The sequence below is a fragment of the Ipomoea triloba genome, chromosome 5 (genome assembly GCF_003576645.1).
Source record: "Ipomoea triloba cultivar NCNSP0323 chromosome 5, ASM357664v1".
Taxonomy (NCBI): domain Eukaryota; kingdom Viridiplantae; phylum Streptophyta; class Magnoliopsida; order Solanales; family Convolvulaceae; genus Ipomoea; species Ipomoea triloba.
The window spans coordinates 14744564-14754566 of NC_044920.1; the positions used below are offsets into that span (position 1 = coordinate 14744564).

At 30.5% G+C, this 10003-nt stretch overlaps 1 pseudogene; it reads right to left on the bottom strand.

The window, feature by feature from the left end:
- Positions 1-1807: 1807 nt before the first annotated feature.
- LOC116020290 lies at positions 1808-7120 on the bottom strand (annotated as a pseudogene).
- Positions 7121-10003: the final 2883 nt, after the last annotated feature.

Sequence of the window (10003 nt, forward strand, 5' to 3'; positions counted from 1 at the left end):
CTCACATAGACATTATGTTACACAGTTAAACGCCACTCTTTATTCTAAACCCAAGCATAAAATTGAAAATAAAAGCAATGCAACTAAGAAAGGATTACATGTCACTTTTTATTTTGAAGCACAACATAAAGAAAACAACATGGAAAGTGGGGAAAAAAACACTGCTAGTCACTCTTTATTCGAACTAAAACATAAAACTAAAAACATTAAAGAAAAACCATCATACTCACAATTGTAAATTTTTCATATTCACTGGATCGGATTAACCAACGTAGAGGTAATGATCTGCTTCAACTTGGTTTTGGAATGTGTATACNTATACATAATAATCGGTATAGCCTAATATAAATATTTATGCTTGTATTTTGTCACCCTTTGCCATAATAATCCGTAGCCTAATATAAACAGATTCTCAAGATGATATATATATATATAAAGAAAAAGAAAATATATTAGGAAAGACAATTATGAATAGGAAATTAACGTATAGGAAATTAACATAGTTTTTTAGGTTAACCATAATAAATTAATAATTATTAAATTATTAAATTAATTAATTAATTAATTAAATAAATGAGTTTACCAAAATGACCCTAACTTTGAGCGGGAAACTTTAGAAGGAGGATAATGTTATTATATATAGATAGATATTATTACTAATTTATCATTATAATTGGAGACAATCACTCTTAATATATATATATATATGTATACACTACACGCCACATGCCACATATTTTATTCCTTAACAAATAGACTATACAAACCCCTGTGAAAACTCTTCACCACATTATATATATATATATTTAAATATATACGAATTCCAATATATGGATTTAAAAATAATAATAATAATTTGTTGTTATGTAGATTCGAAACAAGGACCTTTAATAGAAATCTTAAAGTTTAGTCCAGAAAGCCAAATCAATTCTTATAGACCATTTTCGAAATAAATATATATATACATATAGGTTCGAAAAAATATATATTATCTCATAAATAATAATTTCCAAAAATACTTTTGGGCAACACAAATATTTTGAAAATAATAATAGTATTTTCTCTAAAATACTTACAAAATTTCGGGGTGTTACAAGGGTGCCGCGGATACATATTATTAAAAAAATATATAAAATAGGTTTTCGCGTCACCCTTAGAGACACGGGTGACACGGAAAACCATTATTAAAATATTTAAAAAAAATATCCGCGTCACCCTTCACGGGTGACGCGGAAAATACATACTTTCACAGTCATCTTAATCCGCTACACCGCTACAGGTGTAGCGAATACTCATTTACAGGTGTAGCGAAATTGCTTATTTGTACTAGTGTGTTTATATATGTTTGTCTTATTTTGTTTAGTCATTGACACTCCCTATATATGTGTCACAAATCACTTAGCTTCTTGTAATTTCTTTATACTAGTGCCTAGTTGCTTGTGATTGCATACTAAGCGTCATAACCCCTAACCCAAGAGATCGACATAACTCTCATACTCACCGTGAAAATATTTTACATCATTTCTCATTAATAAATTAATAGCTAGTGCTTGATAGCCTACTTTTATATGGTTTGATACTTCATAATACTTCAAATATTTGTTTGTTGTCATATTGTGCTACAAACATTAAATAATAGTGTATAGCATCTTATATATTATTAGTAGCAAACATGAATTGATGAGTCAATCAAACATATATTACTCTTTAAAAGGCATAGCAACTCACATAGACATTATGTTACACAGTTAAACGCCACTCTTTATTCTAAACCCAAGCATAAAATTGAAAATAAAAGCAATGCAACTAAGAAAGGATTACATGTCACTTTTTATTTTGAAGCACAACATAAAGAAAACAACATGGAAAGTGGGGAAAAAAACACTGCTAGTCACTCTTTATTCGAACTAAAACATAAAACTAAAAACATTAAAGAAAAACCATCATACTCACAATTGTAAATTTTTCATATTCACTGGATCGGATTAACCAACGTAGAGGTAATGATCTGCTTCAACTTGGTTTTGGAATGTGTATACAAATCTCGATCATGGTATAGCAAATCTATAACTCTTGTAAGGTTGAGAATTCGGGTGAGTATAGGCATAGGGAAAACAGTAGGCTAAAGACATTCTTGATTAATGTCTTTCCAGGCATTGATGACTTGTTCTTGCAACTCTGTCGTGGTCTCTTCTTTTGATTTTCCATATTCTTTCATAAAGATTTGCACAGATGATTCAAAGTGTCCTCTTTGTTGTTCAAACTATATAAATGGTACAAATTTGGTGTGAGTAATAATTTCCAAATAGGAATATAATAAGTAAAGAATATTGATATACGATGTCAAGAAATTATCAATAAACCAATTTTTAAATTGTAAAACCAATCGACTAAAAGTCATAAAATTAAAATTAATTTGGATAATATATATTGTTACCTCAAATCCAGTTATGTCATCCATTAATCTGCCAACAATCTCTGAAGCTCTAACAATTAATGGTATGCTAATCATCCAATCAAATGCTTCTTTAGTTATAAAGTCTTCTTGCATGCCTACTAAAGAAGTTGTTGCTAGCATGGTGTAACGACGACGTTACCAATGCAACCTTCATGTACTCTTCAAATGTTGGAGAGGAACCATCACTATACCACTTGGATTCATCATAATATGCTCCCACTAATTTTGTCATCTTAAACATATAGGAAATGAAAGTTTTAATATAATGCATATAATTTATACATAATGAACCAACATTGTTAATTAACTGTAGAGGTTTCAATGTGGTCAAACCAGAAGGGTACGTAAGACTAATTGAATAAAATCTACACTTATAATAAGAGCCAATAATGTTAGACCCTTAATTGGAACTAAAAAAATGTTGGTGTAATAGTCTGCTTTAACATATTGTACTTTGTGTTCTTCTTATTGTGCAACCTCCAATTAAATTCCTAATATATCATAATCTTTTATAATTTTACCAAATTTTTCCGTTAAATATAACGGAAGTTTAACATTAAGGTCTTTAGACAATTTGTTTCTTTATTGCAGTTTTCAAACAAATTGGCAATATTCTATAATACAATTCCGTATAGATTCCTAACTAAACCATTATTCTACCCAAAACAACAGTATATAAACCCCTCCCCTTCTCACTGGTATTCACCCAAAACTAAACCTAACATATTCTGCAACACACCATCTACTTGACATTCTATAGGTATGATTGTCAAAATATTATCATGCTAATTCTATTATTTGTATTTGTAATCATTATGATGATTACGGTTTTTTTAAAAAAAAAAACAATGATGGTATACTCATTAATTAGTATAACTTCAATATTATTATGTAAATATATCTATTGTATTATTTGTTTATCTATACTTGTATCCTTGTATGTAATGTTGTGGTTCTCATTATATTCCTCTATAATCTACCCATTTTAGTTACTCCTAACTCCATAATCTATGATTTTTAAATTTATGTTGTGGTTCCCATTATATTATTTCATAACATCCTTTATTAACATATTTCCCATGGCACAATGATATTAGTCATGGCAAATGCAGTAAAGTTAATTGATATTAACACACAAACTGTGGGCTAGAGTTGTACAGTTCATGACATTAAGAAAAACGAATCAAAAAACGCTATTGGAACGCGTAATAAAAAAGAATATGCTCATCGTCCTTGAAGATGAAACTGTAAGTAAATACGGAGTAGTAAAAAATTTCTCCCATTATTATTATTATTATTATTATTATTATTATTATTATTATTATATTTTTATCATTATTAGTATTATTATTATTATAAAGATGCTCTCATTCACCCACCAACATCATTGTAAATGTTATATCTAAATGCAAGGAACTCGGGTTCAATCAATAGTGTTTGATAATGACATTGGAATGTATAATATCACTTTACAAACCAAAAAATGATACATCATCTCAAATGTCATTGTCAAACCTGTCCGGACAAACTATAAAGTACTTGATCACAAATACAATTACACATGGATTTTAAATAGTCGGACCGGTGTCCAAACAAGTGACAATGAAGACACACCATTTGCTCCCATGTAAGTGGTTTATTTGTTTCTACTTACTTTAGTTGTAATTTAGCTATTTATAATTCCGTCATGTTTTATTAAAATATATAAGCATCGAAACTATTTCTTTGATTTTTATTAATTTAGCATTTTTTTTCTCTCATTATTATATGACTACTTTAACCAATTAAGAACATTAATTTACAAATACACATTGGGCATTGGTTTAATTGTGCAGCACGCGTGTGATAACTAGTACTACTATAATTGGGAATAATTAATTAAATCAAAAGGTTATTACCTCAATTTTTGCATAGTTGGCGTGATACGATTCACCTTCATTAGCTAACTCTTGTTCCATTTCAGCATAAGTATCAAGAAGGTAAATGTAAGTAGACTTCATATATTCTGGTAATTGATTTGTAGCACTAACATCCCATCTGTATAGCAAAAGTATATATGCATATAGTTTTAATGAGCACTAGTTTTTCAACAATTATCATACACAGAAAATGAAAATGGTTATTGCAATTCCTGAATAATGATGAAAGAATTGAAAATTGGACCTTTGGACTGCGTGAGTGAAAAGTTTGAGCTCATCAGGGGTTCCATAAACATCATAAATATCATCAATAATCGAAGTTAGAGAAATAATTTTAAGAATAAATTTCCTTGCGAGCTGATATTTTGGTTCAAAATACGTTCCCAGTATCCAAAGGTAGCATTCCACCAACCTATCTCTTGCAAAAGGCAGTTTATTTGGGACATCTAATCCTTTCTACCACCTACATTTTGACAATAACAATTTGAAAATACAAATTAAAGTTTACAAAATTATTTGAATTATACTATTTGTTAAAAAAGAAAACATAATCCTAGTATTTTCAATACATATCCTTAAAATATGGTTACAATTATTAGGAAAAGAATCTAGCAATTTAAATAGGAGAGAGGTGGAGGGAGTATATGTGTGATTGCATATTGATATAGCTAAAAAACTTTACCTTTTAAGACTGCCTAGCTCTCTTTGATGTTGCTTCTGCAGCATGTTAAAGTCCAACTTTGCAAATTTCAGCAATAAAGCATCTTGTGTTCCATCAGGTTCATAAGATGATATGAATTTTTGTGCGTCTAGCCTCGTTAAGAGGGTTGCTCAAGTGTGGTAGCATGGATTCTAGGTGAGAAGTGGTAAATGTTAGTGCTTCTTCCAAAATCTGCTCCCCATGCACTCTAAGATGTGATGCTTCGTACAAGCTCAATATTGCTTGTACATTCTTCGTCAACAATTCCTTGAACTTTCCATTACTGTTCTTGAACTTTTCAAACACATCTGTTAAAACATTAATGCAGAGTTAAAAATGTATTACTTCAAACTTTAGAACTTGATTGTATATAATCTTACCAGTTCATTCTATTATTTCATATAACTATTTTGTTAGTAGTATTTAATTTTATTCTATACTCAGGTACGTGATAGCCATCTTGTCTAAGCAGTCGAAAGAGCAAAGAGACAACATAAAGATTATTCTCATCTTCCCCATCATTGAATTCATCATATGCCTTGAATATGTATTCCAATGAAGCGTTAATCTCATTTTCAAATTGATAACACACTCCTAAACGTTGGATCTTGTTAATCAAGTCCAATTTTTGGGAAGAAATGTTTGGGGCTTCCACGAGCATGTTCTTTATCTCTTCTTTCAATTTTTTATGCTCTAGCAAATCTTGTGTATCCACTTCCTGTGTATACAACAATTTATTTTCTTTAAAAATATTACTGAGATCAATCAAAGTTAAGCTGGAAATAGATAGACTATTTAGTACCCTTTAGTTCTACTTGTGGAGCATATATATATAGCATATAAACAAAAATTAGCAATCCAACTATTAACTTATGTTATTAATTGGAATGGACCATATGCTTCAATTTTCGTATCAAAATCAATCCATGTCAAAGGTCATTAGTTGGAATAAATACGTGATCTTTTTTTTTTGGTAAATTTACAGGGTCATTCTCTCCGTCCGTTTAACGGTCCAAGGTCCACCCATGTATGATGAGTATTAGGTCTGTAAAAATATAACCAATAGGGAGAAAGAAGTAGGTGAGTGAGTGAGAAGGATATTAGTATACCGAGAATGATAATGACATTGAACTATTATTTTCTTTACAATAAAGACAGTCTATTATGCAATTTAAGAGCATATCATCAGACCAGCAAACACTGTTTTCTAATTTTCATACTAATTACGAATAGAATATATTTCTTCTTTTTTTTTTGGGTGGAGGAATAGAATATATTTCTGCCTCAATATATTACTCCCTCAATATAATCCTAATTTATATGTCTTGTTTCAATAAACGAAGTTTGATTGGAGTTATTTTTAACTTTTCATAATATTAAGTTTAGCATTAATATACAAAAGGACCATGTATGTTTAGTGCCCCTACATTTACCACTCACAAACTTGACATTTCGAATCCCTAATGTGACATGTTTTAATTGGTTAAGATATGAAATAAAAAGAAAAAACAAACCAATTAGAACTTGTCACATCAAGAGTGACAAGTTGTGTGAGTAGTACATGCAGAAACACTAAATAAGCATTTTCCTATACAAAATTTATATATTTAAAAACTACATAAAAAGTACTATTAAATCAAAACAGAATAAAATTTTGAAATAAGTAAAGCGATCCCCACAAGTTAGTTAGGGTAACATCTTCTTTGACTGAATGTAATCAATGTATTGTATGCTTGAACACACCACCTGCTGTCATATTTGACAGGTTAAGGATTGATATTAACGAGTAATCGTCTTTTATTTTTTTGTGAGAAAGAAAAAAAATACTAAAGAAAGTAAACAAAAAAAAAAGAGTTGGCCGGTTGAACCAATTAATAGTAAACATGAAAAGTAAAATGAGAGAGTAATTAAAGTTTATCATTTAATTTTTAAGACTAATTAAAAGTGTATGTAGGTTACCATGGGTTGAGAAGAATAAGTAAGGAAGTAATCTCCCCAAATGGATGGATGAAAATTTGCAGAGCGACGAGTAAGTTGATCCATTGGAGTTTGGTTTGGTGGAAGAGCTGATAGGAGTTGGCAATTGGTAAGTAGGAGAACGTACAACAAAGAAACAGATTCTGTTTTACATGTATATTTTCGGAAGTTGCTTCCTATTTATTGTATTTGCGTGCTCGAGACTGTCGGTGATAACTGTGTGCTATAAAACGCACGTGGAGTATTCTTTAATTACGCAGTATGAAGTGGACGTATACTTGCCAGTCGTTATACCATGGTAGTTTTTTTAAAAAAAGGAATAAGGTTCAAATTGGCCATTGAACGTAACCTGAAAGTGCAATTAAGCCACTGAATGAAAAAATGTGCAATTAGGCCACTGAACACTCCAAATGCAATTTCACCTGATAGCATGTTATTTTTCTTTTTATCAGGTTACCTGCTTACATGGATGGTGAATTGACATTTTAAAATATTTTTTTAATAATAAATTTTAAAATTAAAAAGTAAAAATTAATTAAAAATATTTTTAAAAAAATTTTAAAAGCAAAGAAAAATTAATTAAAATATTAAATATTAAAAAATTTATATTTAATAAATATTAATACTACCTCCTTCCCAAAATGGTTGTCTGATTCGTTTAACGAGGCTTGACTGAAGTTATTTTTAATCTAATTTATAATAACATTAAGTTTAGCATTAATATATAAAATGGGACAGAGGGAGTATTAAAAATTAATATTTTTTAATTTTTATTAAATAATACTTTAAAAATAAAAATTAATTAAAAATATAAAAATATTAATATTAAAAAATTAATATTAAAAATATTAAAAATTAATATATTTTTTTAATTTTTAATTTTTATTTTTTATATTTATTATTAAAATTTATTTTAAAATGCCACATTACCATCTATGTAAGCAGGTAACTTGATAAAATGGAAGGTAACCTGCTATTAGGTGAGATTGCATGCATTTGGAGGAACTTATGGAGCTAGTCAAAGTCTAATAGAGCTAGTTATAGTCAAAGGCGAGAAGAAGAACTTGAGCATATACCTAATGGTTTAGTGTTTGAATCCTACTTGTTATATTTTTATACTAAGGAAGAAGCTTGGGAGCAAGTTACACGGCCAAGTCTTTGGAGCCAATTTTTGGTCAATAGAGGAAGTCAAAGTCAACATGGAGCAACTTTGCATGGATTACATACGCGTGAACACTACACCATTTCTACACGCGTGAAGGCTATTTTAAAGCACTATAGAGCATGCTATGGAGCAACTAAGAGTGGAACTTATACTTAGCCATTTTTGCATGTCTCAAATATTCTAGGTTCAGCACGTAATAACCTGAACCAGAAGAAATTTGAAGGTGGTGATTTTCTGAAGATCATTGTTCATACTCAAGCAAGAGCCACCCGGAAAATATTTTAAGATCAACTTGCCCAAGATCAAATCAAGAATACAACAAAGTCAAAAATATTAAGCTCTGAAGGATACAAAGTCTGCAATATCAAGCTGAGAAGGCAACAAAGTAAAAAATTGGAGGCTACAAGTTTCAAAGATCAATCAAGCCGTAAAAGAAGACTTTGTGAGCAATTTACAAAGGTAATTTGTCAAAAGTTGCCAACGACATTAAATGAGCAGATCAAAATGGAGATCTTATTAGATCAAATTGGCAAGTTATCAGATCAACGGTATGGTCTTTAAATGAGGAGGTATGGCCATCAAGATCAGATTGGAATGACCAATCAGATCAAGTGAACGTTCAAAATTTGAATGTTCATAACGGGCAAATAATTCTTTGAATTATAAAAAGCCCATGAAGACTTGAAGACAAGGAGAGATACAGAAGTGACGAAAAGAAGATGTTACAGCACTACGAACCAAAAACGTGAAAATCAACAAGTGGTATTTCTGAGCGGTGAATACAACGAAAAATACAAAGTGCTGAGATATTGAGCTATACACGAGAGGAATTCCAGTCTTAGAAAAGAAATCTTTATTTCTTTGAACAACAGTTGTATCTCTACCGAGGGTAGAAAGGAGTGTAGCTGGGTGCATAACACTTGGTTGGAACGTAGCTTTGTGCGTAGCGTTCGGGGAGTGTAGCTTTGTGCGTAGCGCTCGTGAGCTTAGCTGGGTGCGGAGAGCTCGTGGTTGAGTGTAGCTTTGTGCGTAGCACTCGGGAGTTTCACTATTGTATCTGGGTGATTGAAGATAGTGGAAATCTTCCTTGGAGAAGGAAGAAGTGGAGTAGGAGAATTACACTATCTCTGAACCACTATAAATCTCTGCCTCTCATTTACTTTACTGCACTTTACTTATTTGCATGTTTTAACTCACTAACTCTTTACGTACTGTGTTGATCATATCATCTGGGTTTGTGTGTTTTCACGTTTGCATGTGGCTTAAACTTTGCATACATATTCCTTGAGCTATTTTAAGACATTCTATCGTATTGCATGTCAAGTATCTCTTCAGTTTTACGCAGTTTTATTTTATAGCACTTTACCGTACGATATTCCGCTGCACATTTCAAGTTGAATTTAGTCACTTGAAATCTCTCTGGTTGAAGTGTTACAAAGTTTTTAATTGTTAGAAAAGACTATTCACCCCCTCCCCCCTCTAGACTTTTCACCACCCTATCGGGGCCAACAAATAAAAAAATATGTATAACATCAGTTTTTTTAAATAACCAACACCGTATGTGATTTTTAATTTTTTTCACAAAAATGGACGTCGTTTTTTTAATCATTAAAGTTATTTTATGAATCCACCTAAAACGTGTGCATCAATTTTACAATTTACAGCAAGTTTGAGAACATGTGCAACAAATTAACATTCAAAATTTCACAATTGATCAAACTAATAAATTTCTCAATTAATCAAACTAATAAATATCACAACTAATCAAACTAAAAAATTCTAAA